Source organism: Nomia melanderi, unplaced genomic scaffold (assembly GCF_051020985.1).
Source record: "Nomia melanderi isolate GNS246 unplaced genomic scaffold, iyNomMela1 scaffold0044, whole genome shotgun sequence".
NCBI classification, from domain to species: Eukaryota; Metazoa; Arthropoda; class Insecta; order Hymenoptera; family Halictidae; genus Nomia; species Nomia melanderi.
The window spans coordinates 59,518-79,356 of NW_027475159.1; positions in this window are offsets into that span (position 1 = coordinate 59,518).

Consider the following 19,839-nt stretch of genomic DNA (forward strand, 5'->3'; position numbering starts at 1 on the left):
AGGAGGCCCTGGCGCATGAATCTGTGCAGCGGGAACGACCTCGGACCACCAGGGGCCGAGAAAACCACCGTCTCATGGGGCCGGACACTCAGGGTCAGGGAAAAATCCAATATATATCTGGTGATATCTCGGGTGCTGTTACAGATAGCGCAATAAATCAATGTGCATTATCTGTAGAACGCCCTGGCGTATGAATCTGCGCAGTGGAAACGACCTCGGACCACCAGGGACCGAGAAAACCACAGTCTCATGGGGCCGGACACTCATGGTCAGGGGAAAATCCAATATATACCTGGTGATATCTCGGGTCCTAATAGATATAGCGCCATAAATCAAAGTGCATTGTCCGTAGGAGGCCCTTGCGCATGAATCTGGGCAGCGGGAACGACCTCGGACCACCAGGGGCCGAGAAAACCACCGTCTCATGGGGCCAGACACTCAGGGTCAGGGAAAAATCCAATATATATCTGGTGATATCTCGGGTGCTATTACAAATAGCGAAATAAATCAAAGTGCATTGCCTGTAGGAGGCCCTGGCGCATGAATCTGGGCAGCGGGAACGACCTCGGACCACCAGGGGAGGAGAAAACCACAGTCTCATGGGGCCGGACGCTCAGGGTCAGGGAAAAATCCAATATATATCTGGTGATATCTCGGGTGCTATTAGAGATAGCGCAATAAATCAAAGTGCATTGTCCGTAAGAGGCCCCTGCGCATAAATCTGGGCAGCGGGAACGACCTCGGACCACCAGGGGCCGAGAAAACCATCGTCTCATGGGGCCGGACACTCAGGGTCAGGGAAAAATCCATTAAATATCTGGTGATATCTCGGGTGCTATTAGAGATAGCGCAATAAACCAAAGTGAATTATCTGCAGGAGGCCCCGGCGCATGAATCTGTGCAGCGGGAACGACCTCGGACCTCCAGGGGCCGAGAAAACCACAGTCTCATGGGGCCGGACACTCATGGTCAGGGGAAAATCCAATATAAACCTGGTGATATCTCGGGTGCTATTAGATATAGCGCCATAAACCAAAGTGAATTATCTGCAGGAGGCCCTGGTGCATGAATCTGTGCAGCGGGAACAACCTTGGACCACCAGGGGCCGAGAAAACCACCGTCCCATGGGACCGGACACTCAGGGTCAGGGAAAAATCCAATATATATCTGGTGATATCTTGGGTGCTATTACAGATAGCGCAATAAATCAAAGTGCATTATCTGCAGAACGCTCTGGCGCATGAATCTGCGCAGTGGGTACGACCTCGGACCACCAGGGGCCGAGAAAACCACAGTCTCATGGGGCCGGACACTCAGGGTCAGTGGAAAATCCAATATAAATCTGGTGATATCTCGGGTGCTATTAGAGATAGTGCAATAAACCAAAGTGAATTATCTGCAGGAGGCCCTGGCGCATGAATCTGTGCAGCGGGAACGACCTCGGACCACCAGGGGCCGAGAAAACCACCGTCTCATGGGGCCGGACACTCAGGGTCAGGGAAAAATCCAATATATATCTGGTGATATCTCGGGTGCTATTACAGATAGCGCAATAAATCAAAGTGCATTATCTGCAGAACGCCCTGGCGCATGAATCTGTGCAGCGGGAACGACCTCGGACCACCAGGGGCCGAGAAAACCACCGTCTCATGGGGCCGGACACTCAGGGTCAGGGAAAAATCCAATATATATCTGGTAATATCTCGGGTGCTATTGGAGATAGCGCAATAAACAAAAGTGAATTATCTGCAGGAGGCCCTGGCGCATGAATCTGTGCAGCGGGAACGACCTCGGACCACCAGGGGCCGAGAAAACCACCGTCTCATGGGGCCGGACACTCAGGGTCAGGGAAAAATCCAATATAAATCTGGTGATATCTCGGGTGCTATTACAGATAGCCCAATAAATCAAAGTGCATTGCCTGTAGGAGACCCTGGCGCATGAATTTGTGCAGCGGGAACGACCTCGGACCACCAGGCGCCGAGAAAACCACAGTGTCATGGGGCCGGACACTCAGGGTCAGGGGAAAATCCAATATATATCTGGTGATATCTCGGGTGCTATTACAGATAACGCAATAAATCAAAGTGCATTGTCCGTAGGAGGCCCTTGCGCATGAATCTGTGCAGCGGAAACGACCTCGGATCACCAGGGGCCGAGAAATCCACCGTCCCATGGGGCCGGACACTCAGGGTCAGGGGAAAATCAAATATATATCTGGTGATATCTCGGGTGCTATTAGAGATAGATCGATAAATCAAAGTCCTTTGTCTGCGGGAGGCCCTGGCGCATGAATCTGTGCAGCGGGAACGACCTAGGACCACCAGGGGCCGAGAAAACCACCGTCTCATGGGGCCGGACACTCAGGGTCAGGGAAAAATCCAATATAAATCTGGTGATATCTCGGGTGCTATTACAGATAGCCCAATAAATCAAAGTGCATTGCCTGTAGGAGACCCTGGCGCATGAATTTGTGCAGCGGGAACGACCTCGGACCACCAGGCGCCGAGAAAACCACAGTGTCATGGGGCCGGACACTCAGGGTCAGGGGAAAATCCAATATATATCTGGTGATATCTCGGGTGCTATTACAGATAACGCAATAAATCAAAGTGCATTGTCCGTAGGAGGCCCTTGCGCATGAATCTGTGCAGCGGAAACGACCTCGGATCACCAGGGGCCGAGAAATCCACCGTCCCATGGGGCCGGACACTCAGGGTCAGGGGAAAATCAAATATATATCTTGTGATATCTCAGGTGCTATTACAGATAGCGCAATAAACCAAAGTGAATTATCTGCAGGAGGCCCTGGCGCATGCATCTGTGCAGCGGGAACGACCTCGGATCTCCAGAGTCCGAGAAAACCACCGTCTCATGGGGCGGGACAGTCAGGTTCGGTTGAAAAATTCAATATATCTCTGGTGATATCTCGGGTGCTCTTACAGATAGCGCTCTAAACCAAAGTGAATTATCTGTAGCCGGCCCTGGGGCATGAATCTGTGCAGCGGGAACGACCTCGGACCACCAGGGGCCGAGAAAACCACCGACTCATGGGGCCGGACACTCAGTGTCAGGAAAAATCAAATATATATCTGGTAATATCTCGGGTGCTATTAGAGATAGCGCAATAAACCAAAGTGAATTATCTGCAGGAGGCCCTGGCTCATGAATCTGTGCAGCGGGAACGACCTCGGACCACCAGGGGCCGAGAAAACCACCGTCTCATGGGGCCGGGCACTCAGGGTCAGGGAAAAATCCAATATACATCTGGTGATATCTCGGGTGCTATTACATATAGCGCAATAATAGAAAGTGAATTATCTGCAGGAGGCCCTGGCGCATGAATCTGTGCGGTGGGAACGACCTCGGACCACCAGGGGCCGAGAAAACCACCGTTCCTATTGGGCCGGACACTCATGGTCAGGGGCAAATCCAATATATATCTGGTGATATCTCGGGTGCTATTAGAGATAGCACAAAAAACCAGAGTGAATTACCTGCAGGAGGCCCTGGCGCATGAATCTGTGCAGCGGGAACGACCTCGGACCACCAGGGGCCGAGACAACCACCGTCTCATGGGGCCGGAAACTCAGGGTCAGGGAAAAATCCAATATATATCTGGTGATATCTCGGGTGCTATTACAGATAGCGCAATAAATCAAAGTGCATTGTCTGTAGGAGGCCCTCTCGCATGAATCTGGGTAGCGGGAACGACCTCGGACCACCAGGGGCCGAGAAAACCACAGTCTCATGGGGCCGGACACTCAGGGTCAGGGGAAAATCCAATATATATCTGGTGATATCTCGGGTGCTATTAGAGATAGCGCAATAAACCAAAGTGAATTATCTGCAGGAGGCCCTGGCGCATCAATCTGTGCAGCGGAAACGACCTCGGACCACCAGGGGCCGAGAAAACCACCGCCTCATGGGGCCGGACACTCAGGGTCAGGGAAAAATCCAATATATATCTGGTGATATCTCGGGTGCTATTACAGATAGCGCAATAAATCAAAGTGCATTGTCTGTAGAAGGCCCTGGCGCATGAATCTGTGCAGCGGGAACGACGTCAGACCTCCAGGGGCCGAGAAAACCACCGTCATATGGGGTCGGGCACTCTGGGTCAGGCGAAAATCCAATATACATCTGGTGATATCTCGGGTGCTATTAGAGATAGCGCAATAAACCAAAGTGAATTATCTGCAGGAGGCCCTGGCGCATGTATCTTTGCAGCGGGAACGACCTCGGACCACCAGGGGCCGAGAAAACCACAGTCTCATGAGGCCGGACACTCAGAGTCAGGGGAAAATCCAATATATATCTGGTAATATCTCGGGTGCTATTAGAGATAGCGCAATAAACCAAAGTGAATTATCTGCAGGAGGCCCTGGCGCATGAATCTGTGCAGCGGGAACGACCTCGGACCACCAGGGGCCGAGAAAACCACCGACACATGGGGCCGCACTCCCAAGGTCATGTAAAAACCCAGGATGTATCTGATGATATCTCGGGTGCTATTAGTGATAGCGCAATAACCCAAAGTGAATTATCTGCAGGAGGGCCTGGCGCATGAATCTGTGCAGCAGAAACGACCTTGGACCACCGCGGGCCGAGAAAACCACCGTCTCATGGGGCCGGACACTCAGGGACAGGGAATAATCCAATATATATCTGGTGATATCTCGGCTGCTATTACAGATAGCGCAATAAATCAAAGTGCATTGTCTGTAGGAGGCCATGGCGCATGAATCTGTGCAGCGGGAACGACCTCGGACCACCAGGGGCCGGGAACACCACAGTCTCATGGGGTCGGACACTCAGGGTCAGGGGAAAATCCAATATATATCTGATGATATCTCGGGTGCTATGACAGATAGCGCAATAAATCAAAGTGCATTGTCTGTAGGAGGCCCTGGGGCATGAATCTGTGCAGCGGCAACGACCTCGGACCACCAGGGGCCGAGAAAACCACAGTCCCATAGGGCCGGACGCTCAGGGTCAGGGGAAAATCCAATATATATCTGCTGATATCTCGGGTGCTATTAGAGATAGCGCAATAAACCAAAGTGAATTATCTGCAGGAGGCCCTGGCGCATGAATCTGTGCAGCGGGAACGACCTCGGACCACCAGGGGCCGAGCAAACCACCGTCTCATGGGGCCGGACACTCAGGGTCAGGGAAAAATACATTATATATCTGGTGATATCTCGGGTGCTATTAGAGATAGCGCAATAAATCAAAGTGCATTGTCTGCAGGAAGCCCTGGCGCATGATTCTGTGCAGCGGGAACTACCTCGGACCACCAGGGGCCGAGAAAATCACCGTCTCATGGAGCCGGACTGTCAGGGTCAGGGAAAAATCCAATATATATCTTGTGATATCTCGGGTGCTATTACAGATAGCGCAATAAACCAAAGTGAATTATCTGCAGGAGGCCCTGGCGCATGCATCTGTGCAGCGGGAACGACCTCGGATCTCCAGAGTCCGAGAAAACCACCGTCTCATGGGGCGGGACAGTCAGGTTCGGTTGAAAAATTCAATATATCTCTGGTGATATCTCGGGTGCTCTTACAGATAGCGCACTAAACCAAAGTGAATTATCTGTAGCGGGCCCTGGGGCATGAATCTGTGCAGCGGGAACGACCTCGGACCACCAGGGGCCGAGAAAACCACCGACTGATGGGGCCAGACACTCAGGATCAGGGAAAAATCAAATATATATCTGGTGATTTCTCGGGTGCTATTACAGACAGTGCAATAAATGAAAGTGCATTGTCTGTAGGAGTCCCTGGCGCATGAATCTGTGCAGCGGCAACGTCCTCGGACCACGAGGGGCCGAGAAAACCACCGTCTCATGGGGTCGGATACTCAGGGTCTGGGGAAAATCCAATATATATCTGGTGATAGCTCGGGTGCTATTAGAGATAGCGCACTAAACCAAAGTGAATTATCTACAGGGGGCCCTGGCTCATGAATCTGTGCAGCGGGAACGACCTCGGACCATCAGGGCCCGAGAAAACCGCCGTCTCATGGGGCCGTACACTCAGGGTCAGGGAAAAATCCTATATACATCTGGTGATATCTCGGGTGCTATTACATATAGCGCAATAATACAAAGTGAATTATCTGCAGGAGGCTCTGGCGCATGAATCTGTGCAGTGGGAACGACCTCGGACTTCCAGGGGCCGAGAAAAACACCGTCTCATGGGGCGGACACTCAGGGTCAGGGGAAAATCCAATATATATCTGGTGATATCTCGGGTGCGATTACAGATAGCGCAATAAATCAAAGTGCATTATCTGCAGGAGGCCCTGGCGCATGAATCTGTGCAGCGGGAACGACATCTTACCACCAGGGGCCGAGAAAACCACAGTCTCATGTGGCCGGACACTCAGGGTCAGGGGAGAATCCAATATATATCTGTTGATATCTCGGGTGCTATTAGAGATAGCGCAATAAACCAAAGTGATTTATCTGCAGGAGGCCCTGGCGCATGAAACTGTGCAGCGGGGACGACCTCGGATCACCAGGGTCCGAGAAAACCACCGTCTCATGGTTCCGGAAACGCAGTGTCAGGGTAAAATCCAATATATATCTGGTGATATCTTTGGTGCTATTACAGATACCGCAATAAATCAAGTCTGTAGGAGGCTCTGGCGCATGAATCTGGGCAGCGGGAAACACCTCGGACCACCAGGGGCCGAGAAAACCACCGCCACATGGTTCCGGACACGCAGTGTCAGGGTAAAATCCAATATATATCTGGTGATATCTCGGGTGCTATTAGAGATAGCGCGATAAATCAAAGTGCATTGTCTGCAGGAAGCCCTGGCGCATGATTCTGTGCAGCGGGAACTACCTCGGACCACCAGGGGCCGAGAAAATCACCGTCTCATGGAGCCGGACTGTCAGGGTCAGGGAAAAATCCAATATATATCTTGTGATATCTCGGGTGCTATTACAGATAGCGCAATAAACCAAAGTGAATTATCTGCAGGAGGCCCTGGCGCATGCATCTGTGCAGCGGGAACGACCTCGGATCTCCAGAGTCCGAGAAAACCACCGTCTCATGGGGCGGGACAGTCAGGTTCGGTTGAAAAATTCAATATATCTCTGGTGATATCTCGGGTGCTCTTACAGATAGCGCACTAAACCAAAGTGCATTATCTGCAGGAGGCCCTGGCGCATGAATCTGTGCAGCGGGAACGGCATCTTACCACCAGGGGCCGAGAAAACCACAGTCTCATGTGGCCGGACACTCAGGGTCAGGGGAGAATCCAATATATATCTGTTGATATCTCGTGTGCTATTAGAGATAGCGCAATAAACCAAAGTGAATTATCTGCAGGAGGCCCTGGCGCATGAATCTGTGCAGAGGGAACGACCTCGGACCACCAGGGGCCGAGAAAACCACCGTCTCATGGTTCCGGACACTCCGGGTCAGGGGAAAATCCAATATATATCTGGTGATATCTCGGCTGCTATTACAGATAGTGCAATAAATCAAAGTGCATTGTCTGTAGGAGGCCCTGGCGCATGAATCTGTGGCGCGGGAACGACCTCGGACCACCAGGGGCCGAGGAAACCACAGTCTCATGGGGCCGGACACTCAGGGTCAGGGGAAAATCCAATATATATCTGGTGATATCTCGGGTGCTATTAGAAATAGCTCAATAAATAAAAGTGCATTGTCTGTAGGAGGCTCTGGCGCATGAATCTGGGCAGCGGGAACGACCTCGGACCACCAGGGGCCTAGAAAACCACCGTCTCATTGGGCCGGACACTCAGGGTCAGGGGAAAATACAATATATATCTGGTGATATCTCGGCTGCTATTAGAGATAGCGCAATAAACCAAAGTGAATTATCTGCAGGGGGCCCTGGCGCATGCATCTGTGCAGCGGGGACGACCTCGGACCACCAGGAGCCGACAAAACCACCGTCTCATGGGGCCGGACACTCAGGATCAGGGAAAAATCCAATATATATCTGGTGACATCTCGGGTGCTCTTACAGATAGCGCACTAAACCAAAGTGAATTATCTGCAGGAGACCCTGGCGCATGCATCTGTGCAGCCGGTCGCCATCGGACCACCAGGGACCGAGAAAACCACCGTCTCATGGGGCCGCACACTCAGGGTCAGGGGAAATTCCAATATATATCTGGTGATATCTCGGGTGCTATTACAGATAGCGCAATAAATCAAAGTGCATTGTCTGTAGGATGCCCTGGCGCATGAATCTGTGCAGCGGGAACGACCTCGGACCACCAGGGGCCGAGAAAACCACCGACACATGGCGCCGGACACCCAAGGTCGTGTAAAAACCCAGGATGTATCTGGTGATATCTCGGTTGCTATTAGAGATAGCGCAATAAATTAAAGTGCATTGTCTGTAGGATGCCCTGGCGCATGAATCTGTGCAGCGGGAACGACCTCGGACCACCAGGGGCCGAGAAAACCACCGTCCCACGGGGCCGGACACTCAGGGTCAGGGGAAAATCCAATATATATCTGGTGATATCTCGGGTGCTATTAGAGACAGCGCAATAATCCAAAGTGAATTGTCTGCAGGAGACCCTGGCGCATGCATCTGTGCAGCGGGAACGACGTCGGACCGCCAGGGGCCGAGAAAACCACCGTCTCATGGGGCCGGACACTGAGGGTCAGGGGAAATCCAATGTATATCTGGTGATATCTCGGGTGCTATTACAGATAGCGCAATAAATCAAAATGCATTGTCTGTAGGAGGCTCTGGCGCATGAATCTGTGCAGCGGGAACGACCTCGGACCACCAGGGGCCGAGAAAACCACAGTCTCATAGGGCCGGACACTCAGGGTCAGGGTAAAGTCCAATATATATCTGGTGATATCTCGGGTACTATTAGAGATAATGCAATAAACCAAAGTGAATTATCTGCAGGAGGCCCTGGCGCATGAACCTGTGCAGCGGGAACGACCTCGGACCACCAGGGGCCGAGAAAACCACCGTCACATGGGGCCGGACACTCTGGGTCAGGGGAAAATCCAATATATATCTGGTGATATCTCGGGTGCTATTAGAGATAGCGCAATAAACCAAAGTGAATTAACTGCAGGCGGCCCTGGCGCATGAATCTGTGTAGCAGGATCGACCTCGGACCACCAGGGGCCGAGAAAACCACCGTCTCACGGGGCCGCTCACTCAGGGTCATGTAAAAATCCAGCATATATATGGTGCTTTCTCGGGTGCTATTACAGATAGCGCAATAAATCAAAGTGTATTGTCTCTAGGAGGCCCTGGCGCATGAATCTGGGCAGCGGGGACAACCTCGGACCACCAGGGGCCGAGAAAACCACAGTCTCATGGGGCCGGACACTCAGGGTCAGGGGAAAATCCAATATATATCTGGTGATATCTCGGGTGCTATTAGAGATAGCGCAAAAAACCAGAGTGAATTATCTGCAGGAGGCCCTGGCGCATGAATCTGTGCAGCGGGAACGACCTCGAACCACCAGGGGCCGAGAAAACCACAGTCTCATGGGGCCGGACACTCAGGGTCACGGGAAAATCCAATATATATCTGGTGATATCTCGGGTGCTATTAGAGATAGCGCAATAAACCAAAGTGAATTATCTGCAGGAGGCCCTGGCGCATCAATCTGTGCAGCGGGAACGACCTCGGACCACCAGGGGCCGAGAAAACCACCGTCTCATGGGGCCGGACACTCAGGGTCAGGGATAAATCCAATATATATCTGGTGATATCTCGGGTGCTATTACAGATACCGCAATAAATCAAAGTGCATTGTCTGTAGGAGGCCCTGGCGCATGAATCTGGGCAGCGGGAACAACCTCGGACCACCAGGGGCTGAGAAAACCACAGTCTCATGGGGCCGGACACTCAGGGTCAGGGGAAAATCCAATATATATCTGGTGATATCTCGGGTGCTATTAGAGATAGCGCAAAAAACCAGAGTGAATTATCTGCAGGAGGCCCTGGCTCATGAATCTGTGCAGCGGGAACGACCTCGGACCACCAGGGGCCGAGAAAACCACCGTCTCATGGGGCCGGGCACTCAGGGTCAGGGAAAAATCCAATATACATCTGGTGATATCTCGGGTGCTATTACATATAGCGCAATAATACAAAGTGAATTATCTGCAGGAGGCCCTGGCGCATGAATCTGTGCAGCGGGAACGACCTCGGACCACCAGGGGCCGAGAAAACCACCGCCTCATGGGGCCGGACACTCAGGGTCAGGGAAGAATCCAATATATATCTGGTGATATCTCGGGTGCTATTAGAGATAGCGCAATAAATCAAAGTGCATTGTCTGTAGGAGGCCCTGGCGCATGAATCTGTGCAGCGGGAACGACCTGGGACCACCAGGGGCCGAGAAAACCACAGTCTCATGGGGCCGGACGCTGAGGGTCAGGGGAAATCCAATGTATATCTGGTGATATCTCGGGTGCTATTAGAGATAGCGCAATAAATCAAAGTGCATTGACCGTAGGAGGCCCTTGCGCATGAATCTGGGCAGCGGGAACGACGTGGGACCACCAGGGGCCGAGAAAACCACCGTCACATGGGGCCGGACACTCTGAGTCAGGGGAAAATCCAATATATATCTGGTGATATCTCGGGTGCTATTACAGATAGCGCAATAAATCAAAGTGCATTATCTGTAGGAGGCCCTGGCGCCTGAATCTATGCAGCGGGTACAACCTCGGACCACCAGGGGCCGAGAAAACCACAGTCTCATGGGGCCGGACCCTCAGGGACAGGGGAAAATCCAATATATATCTGGTGATATCTCGGGTGCTATTAGAGATATCGCAATAAACCAAAGTGAATTATCTGCTGGAGGCCCTGGCGCATGAATCTGTGCAGCGGGAACGTCCTCGGACCACCAGGGGCCGAGAAAACCACAGTCTCAATGGGCCGGACACTCAGGGTCAGGGGAAAATCCAATATATATCTGGTGATATCTCGGGTGCTATTACAGATAGCGCAATAAATCAAAATGCATTGTCTGTAGGAGGTTCTGGCGCATGAATCTGGGCAGCGGGAACGACCTCGGACCACCAGAGGCCGAGAAAACCACCGTCTCATGGGGCCAGGCATTCAGGGTCAGGGAAAAATCCAATATATACCTGGTGATATCTCGGGTGCTATTACAGATAGCGCTATAAATCAAAGTGCATTATCTGCAGGAGGCCCTGGCGCATGAATCTGTGCAGCGGGAACGACCTCGGACCACCAGCGGCCGAGAAAACCACCGTCTCACGGGGCCCGACACTCTGGGTCAGGGGAAAATCCAATATATATCTGGTGATATCTCGGGTGCTAATAGAGATAGCGCAATAAACCAAAGTGCATTGTCTGTAGGCGGCCCTGGGGCATGCATCTGTGCAGCGGGAACGACCTCGGACCACCAGGGGCCTAGAAAACCACAGTCTCATGGGGCCGGACACTCATGGTCAGGGGAAAATCCAATATATATCTGGTGATATCTCGGGTGCTATTAGAGATAGCGCAAAAAACCAGAGTGAATTATCTGCAGGAGGCCCTGTCTCATGAATCTGTGCAGCGGGAACGACCTCGGACCACCAGGGGCCGAGACAACCACCGTCTCATGGGGCCGGACAGCCAGGGTCAGGGAAAAAACCAATATATATCTGGTGATATCTCTGGTGCTATTACAGATAGCGCAATAAATCAAAGTGCATTGTCTGTAGGAGGCCCTGGCGCATGAATCTGTGCAGCGGGAACGACCTGGGACCACCAGGGGCCGAGAAAACCACAGTCTCATGGGGCCGGACGCTGATGGTCAGGGGAAATCCAATGTATATCTGGTGATATCTCGGGTGCTATTAGAGATAGCGCAATAAATCAAAGTGCATTGACCGTAGGAGGCCCTTGCGCATGAATCTGGGCAGCGGGAACGACGTGGGACCACCAGGGGCCGAGAAAACCACCGTCACATGGGGCCGGACACTCTGAGTCAGGGGAAAATCCAATATATATCTGGTGATATCTCGGGTGCTATTACAGATAGCGCAATAAATCAAAGTGCATTATCTGTAGGAGGCCCTGGCGCCTGAATCTATGCAGCGGGTACAACCTCGGACCACCAGGGGCCGAGAAAACCACCGTCTCATGGGGCCGGACACTCAGGGCCAGGGAAGAATCCAATATATATCTGGTGATATCTCGGGTGCTATTAGTGATAGCGCAATAAATCAAAGTGCATTGTCTGTAGGAGGCCCTGGCGCATGAATCTGGGCAGCGGGAACGACCTCGGACCACCAGTGGCCGAGAAAACCACCGTCTCATGGGGCCGGACACTCAGGGCCAGGGAAGAATCCAATATATATCTGGTGATATCTCGGGTGCTATTAGTGATAGCGCAATAAATCAAAGTGCATTGTCTGTAGGACGCCCTGGCGCATGCATCTGTGCAGCAGGAACGACCTCGGATCACCAGGGGCCGAGAAAACCACCGACACATGGGGCCGGACACTCAGGGTCAGGGAAAAATCCAATATATATCTGGTGATATCTCGGGTGCTATTACAGATAGCGCAATAAATCAAAGTGCTCTGTCTGCGGGAGGCCCTGGCGCATGAATCTGTGCAGCGGCAATGACCTCGGACCACCAGGGGCCGCGAAAACCACCGACACACCGGGCCGGACACTCAGGGTCATGTAAAAATAACAGCATATATCTGGTGATATCTCGGGTGCTATTAGAGATATCGCAATAAACCAAAGTGAATTATCTGCTGGAGGCCCTGGCGCATGAATCTGTGCAGCGGGAACGTCCTCGGACCACCAGGGGCCGAGAAAACCACAGTCTCATGGGGCCGAACACTCAGGGTCGGGGAAAAATCCAATATATATCTGGTGATATCTCGGGTGCTATTACAGATAGCGCGATAAATCAAAGTGAAATATCTGCAGGAGGCCCTGGCGCATGCATCTGTGCAGCAGGAACGACCTCGGATCACCAGGGACCGAGAAAACCACCGACACATGGGGCCGGACACTCAGGGTCGGGCAAAAATTCAATATATATCTGGTGATATCACGGGTGCTACTAGAGATAGCGCAATAATCCAAAGTGAATTATCTGCAGGAGGCCCTGGCGCATGAATCTGTGCAGCGGGAACGACCTCGGACCACCAGGTGTCGAGAAAACCACCGTCTCATTGGGCCGGACACTCAGGGGCGGGGAAAAATCCAACAAATATCTGGTGTTATCTCAGGTGCTATTAGAGATAGCGCAATAAATCAAAGTGCATTGTCTGTAGGAGGCACTGGCGAATGAATCTGTGCTGCGGCAACGACCTCGGACCACCAGGCGCCGAGAAAATCACCGTCTCATGGGGCCGGACATTCAGGGTCAGGGGAAAATCCAATATATATCTGGTGATATCTCGGGTGCTATTACAGATAGCGCAATAAATCAAAGTGCATTGTCTGTAGGAGGCCCTGGCGCATGAATGTGGCCAGCGGCAACCACCTCCGACCACCAGGGGCCGAGAAAACCACAGTCTCATGGGGGCGGACACTCAGGGTCAGGGGAAAATCAATATATATCTGGTGATATCTCGGGTGCTATTAGAGATAGCGCAATAAACCAAAGTGAATTATCTACAGGAGGCCCTGGCGCATGCATCTGTGCAGCGGGAACGACCTCGGACCACCAGGGGCCGAGAAAACCACCGTCTCATGGGGCCGGACACTCAGGGTCAGGGGAAAATCCAATATATATCTGGTGATATCTCGGGTGCTATTAGAGATAGCGCAAAAAATCAAAGTGCATTCTCTGTAGGAGGCCCTGGCGCATGAATGTGGCCAGCGGGAACGACCTCTGACCAACAGGGGCCGAGAAAACCACCGACACATGGGGCCGGACACTCAGGGTCATGTAAAAATCCAGCATATATCTGGTGATATCTCGGGTTCTATTAGAGATAGCGCAATAAATCAAAGTGCATTGTCCGTAGGATGCCCTTGCTCATGAATCAGTGCAGCAGGAACGACATCGGACCACCAGGGGCCGATAAAACTACAGATTTTCGGTATCCGTCACCCAAAGTCATGTAAAAATCCAATATATATCTGGTGATATCTCGGGGGCTATTAGAGATAGCGCAATAAACCAAAGTGAATTATCTGCAGGAGGCCCTGGCGCATGAATCTGTGCAGCGGGAACGACCTCTGACCAACAGGGGCCGAGAAAACCACCGACACATGGGGCCGGACACTCAGGGTCATGTAAAAATCCAGCATATATCTGGTGATATCTCGGGTGCTATTAGAGATAGCGCAATAAATCAAAGTGCATTGTCCGTAGGATGCCCTTGCGCATGAATCAGTGCAGCAGGAACGACATCGGACCACCAGGGGCCGATAAAACTACAGATTTTCGGTATCCGTCACCCAAAGTCATGTAAAAATCCAATATATATCTGGTGATATCTCGGGTGCTATTAGAGATATCGCAATAAGCCAAAGTGAATTATCTGCTGGAGGCCCTGGCGCATGAATCTGTGCAGCGGGAATGTCCTCGGACCACCAGGGGCCGAGAAAACCACAGTCTCAATGGGGCCGGACACTCAGGGTCAGGGGAAAATCCAATATATATCTGGTGATATCTCGGGTGCTATTAGAGATAGCGCAATAATCCAAAGTGAATTATCTGCAGGAGGCCCTGGCGCATGAATCTGTGCAGCGGAAACGACCTCGGACCACCAGGGGCCTAGAAAACCACCGTCTCATGGGGCCGAACACTCAGGGTCGGGGAAAAATCCAATATATATCTGGTGATATCTCGGGTGCTACTACAGATAGCGCGATAAATCAAAGTGAAATATCTGCAGGAGGCCCTGGCGCATGCATCTGTGCAGCAGGAACGACCTCGGATCACCAGGGACCGAGAAAACCACCGACACATGGGGCCGGACACTCAGGGTCGGGCAAAAATTCAATATATATCTGGTGATATCTCGGGTGCTACTAGAGATAGCGCAATAAACCAAAGTGAATTATCTGCAGGAGGCCGGGGCGCATGAATCTGTGCAGCGAGAACGACCTCGGACCACCAGGTGTCGAGAAAACCACCGTCTCATTGGGCCGGACACTCAGGGTCGGGGAAAAATCCAATAAATATCTGGTGTTATCTCAGGTGCTATTAGAGATAGCGCAATAAATCAAAGTGCATTGTCTGTAGGAGGCACTGGCGAATGAATCTGTGCTGCGGCAACGACCTCGGACCACCCGGCGCCGAGAAAATCACCGTCTCATGGGGCCGGACATTCAGGGTCAGGGGAAAATCCAATATATATCTGGTGATATCTCGGGTGCTATTACAGATAGCGCAATAAATCAAAGTGCATTGTCTGTAGGAGGCCCTGGCGCATGAATCTGGGCAGCGGAAACGACCTCGGACCACCAGGGGCCGAGAAAACCACAGTCTCATGGGGCCGGACACTTAGGGTCAGGGTAAATCCAATGTATATCTGGTGATATCTCGGGTGCTATTAGAGATAGCGCAATAAATCAAAGTGCATTGTCCGTAGGAGGCCCTTGCGCATGAATCTGGGCAGCGTGAACGACGTGGGACCACCAGGGGCCGAGAAAACCACAGTCACATGGGGCCTGACACTCTGAGTCAGGGGAAAATCCAATATATATCTGGTGATATCAAGGGTGCTATTAGAGATAGCGCAATAAACCAAAGTGAATTATCGGCAGGAGGCCCTGCCGCATGAATCTCTGCAGTGGGAACGACCTCGGACCACCAGGGGCAGAGAAATCCACCGTCTCATGGGGCCGGACATTCAGGGTCAGGGAAAAATTTAATATATATCTGATGATATCTCGGGTGCTATTACAGATAGCGCGATAAATCAAAGTGCATTGTCTGCAGGAAGCCCTGGCGCATGAATCCGTGCACCGGTAACGACCTCGGACCACCAGGGGCCGCGAAAACCACAGTCTCATGGGGCCGGGCCCTCAGGGTCAGTGGATAATCCAATATATATCTGGTGATATCTCGGGTGCAAATTAGAGATAGCGCAAAAAATCAAAGTGCATTGTCCGTAGGAGGCCCTTGCGCATGAATCTGTGCAGCAGGAACGACATCGGACGACCAGGGGCCGAGAAAATTACAGATTTTCGGTATCCGTCACCCAAAGTCATGTAAAAATCCGGCATATATATCGTGCTTTCTCGGGTGCTATTACAGATAGCGCGATAAATCAAAGTGCATTGTCTGCAGGAAGCCCTGGCGCATGAATCCGTGCACCGGTAACGACCTCGGACCACCAGGGGCCGCGAAAACCACAGTCTCATGGGGCCGGGCCCTCAGGGTCAGTGGATAATCCAATATATATCTGGTGATATCTCGGGTGCAAATTAGAGATAGCGCAAAAAATCAAAGTGCATTGTCCGTAGGAGGCCCTTGCGCATGAATCTGTGCAGCAGGAACGACATCGGACGACCAGGGGCCGAGAAAATTACAGATTTTCGGTATCCGTCACCCAAAGTCATGTAAAAATCCGGCATATATATCGTGCTTTCTCGGGTGCTATTACAGATAGCGCGATAAATCAAAGTGAATTATCTGCAGGACGCCCTGGCGCATGCATCTGTGCAGCGGGAACGACCTCGGACCACCAGGGGCCGAGAAAACCACCGTCTCACGGGGCCGGACACTCGGGGTCAGGGGAAAATCCAATATATATCTGGTGATATCTCGGGTGCTATTAGAGATAGCGCAATAATCCAAAGTGAATTATCTGCAGGAGGCCCTGGCGCATGCATCTGTGCAGCGGGAACGACCTCGGACCTCCAGGGGCCGAGAAAACCACCGTCTCATGGGGCCGGACACTCAGGGTCTGGGAAAAATCCAATATATATCTGCTGATATCTCGGGTGCTATTACAGATAGCGCAATAAATCAAAGTGCATTGTCTGTAGGAGGCCCTGTCGCATGCATCTGTGAAGCGGGAACGACCTCGGACCACCAGGGGCCGAGAAAACCACCGTCTCATGGGGCCGGACACTCAGGGTCAGGGAAAAATCCAATATATATCTGGTGATATCTCGGGTGCTATTAGAGATAGGGCAATAAACCAAAGTGCATTGTGTGTAGGAGGCATGGCGCATGAATCTGGCCAGCGGGAACGACCTCGGAGCACCAGGGGCCGAGAAAACCACGGTCACATGGGGCCGGACACTCAGGGTCAGGGGAAAATCTAATATGTATCTTGTGATATCTCGGGTGCTATTAGACATAGCGCAATAAACCAAAATGCATTGTCTGTAGCAGGCCCTGGCGCATGAATCTGGCCAGCGGGAACGACCTCGGACCTCCAGGGGCCGAGAAAACCACCGTCTCATGGGGCCGGACACTCAGGGTCAGGGGAAAATCCAATATATATCTGTTGGTATCTCGGGTGCTATTAGAGATAGCGCAATAAATGAAAGTGCATGGTCTGTAGGAGGCCCTGGCGCATGACTCTGGGCAGCGGGAACGACCTCGGACCACCAGGGGCCGAGAAAACCACCGTCTCATGGGGCCGGACACTCAGGGTCAGGGAAAAATCCAATATATATCTGGTGATATCTCGGGTGCTATTACAGATAGCGCAATAAATCAAAGTGCATTGTCTGTAGGAGGCCCTGGCGCATGAATGTGGCCAGCGGGAACGAGCTCGGACCACCAGGGGCCGAAAAAACCACTGTCTCATGGGGCCGGACACTCAGGGTCAGAGGAAAATCCAATATATATCTGGTGATATCTCGGGTGCTATTAGAGATAGCGCGATAAATCAAAGTGCTTTGCCTGCGGGAGGCCCTGGCGCATGAATCTGTGCAGCGGCAACGTCCTCGGACAACCAGGGGCCGAGAGAACCACCGACACATGGGGCCGGACACCCAAGGTCATGTAAAAACCCAGGATGTACATGGTGATATCTCGGGTGCTATTAGAGATAGAGCGATAAATCAGAGTGCATTGTCCGTAGGAGACCCTTGCGCATGAATCTGTTCAGCAGAACGACATCGGACCACAAGGGGTCGAGAAAATTACAGATTTTCGGTATCCGTCACCCAAAGTCATGTAAAAATCTGGCATATATATGGTGCTTTCTCGGGTGCTATTACAGATACCGCGATAAATCAAAGTGAATTATCTGCAGGACGCCCTGGCGCATGCATCTGTGCAGCAGGAACGACCTCGGATCACCAGGGGCCGAGAAAACCACCGACACATGGGGCCGGACACTTAGGGTCGGGCAAAAATCCAATATATATCTGGTGATATCTCGGGTGCTACTAGAGATAGGGCAAAAAACAATAGAGAATTATCTGCAGGAGGCCGGGGCGCATGCATCTGTGCAGCGGGAACGACCTCGGACCACCAGGGGCCAAGAAAACCACAGTCTCATGGGGCCGGACACTCAGGGTCAGGGAAAAATCCAATATATATCTGGTGATATCTCGGGTGCTATTACAGATAGCGCAATAAATCAAAGTGCTTTGTCTGCGGGAGGCCCTGGCGCATGAATCTGTGCAGCGGCAATGACCTCGGACCACCAGGGGCCGAGAAAACCACCGACACATGGGTCCGGACACTCAGGGTCAGGGGAAAATCCAATATATATCTGGTGATATCTCGGGTGCTGTTAGAGATAGCGCAATAAATCAAAGTGCATTGTCCGTAGGAGGCCCTTGCGCATGAATCTGGGCAGCGTGAACGACGTGGGACCACCAGGGGCCGAGAAAACCACAGTCACATGGGGCCTGACACTCTGAGTCAGGGGAAAATCCAATATATATCTGGTGATATCAAGGGTGCTATTAGAGATAGCGCAATAAACCAAAGTGAATTATCTGCAGGAGGCCCTGGCGCATGAATCTGTGCAGCGGGAACGACCTCGGACCACCAGGGGCCGAGAAAACCACCGCCTCATGGGGCCGGACACTCAGGGTCAGGGAAGAATCCAATATATATCTGGTGATATCTCGGGTGCTATTAGAGATAGCGCAATAAATCAAAGTGCATTGTCTGTAGGAGGCCCTGGCGCATGAATCTGGGCAGCGGGAACGACCTCGGACCACCAGGGGCCGAGAAAACCACAGTCTCATGGGGCCGGACACTTAGAGTCAGGGTAAATCCAATGTATATCTGGTGATATCTCGGGTGCTATTAGAGATAGCGCAATAAATCAAAGTGCATTGTCCGTAGGAGGCCCTTGCGCATGAATCTGGGCAGCGTGAACGACGTGGGACCACCAGGGGCCGAGAAAACCACAGTCACATGGGGCCTGACACTCTGAGTCAGGGGAAAATCCAATATATATCTGGTGATATCAAGGGTGCTATTAGAGATAGCGCAATAAACCAAAGTGAATTATCTGCAGGAGGCCCTGCCGCATGAATCTGTGCAGTGGGAACGACCTCGGACCACCAGGGGCAGAGAAATCCACCGTCTCATGGGGCCGGACATTCAGGGTCAGGGAAAAATTTAATATATATCTGATGATATCTCGGGTGCTATTACAGATAGCGCGATAAATCAAAGTGCATTGTCTGCAGGAAGCCCTGGCGCATGAATCCGTGCACCGGTAACGACCTCGGACCACCAGGGGCCGCGAAAACCACAGTCTCATGGGGCCGGGCCCTCAGGGTCAGTGGATAATCCAATATATATCTGGTGATATCTCGGGTGCAAATTAGAGATAGCGCAAAAAATCAAAGTGCATTGTCCGTAGGAGGCCCTTGCGCATGAATCTGTGCAGCAGGAACGACATCGGACGACCAGGGGCCGAGAAAATTACAGATTT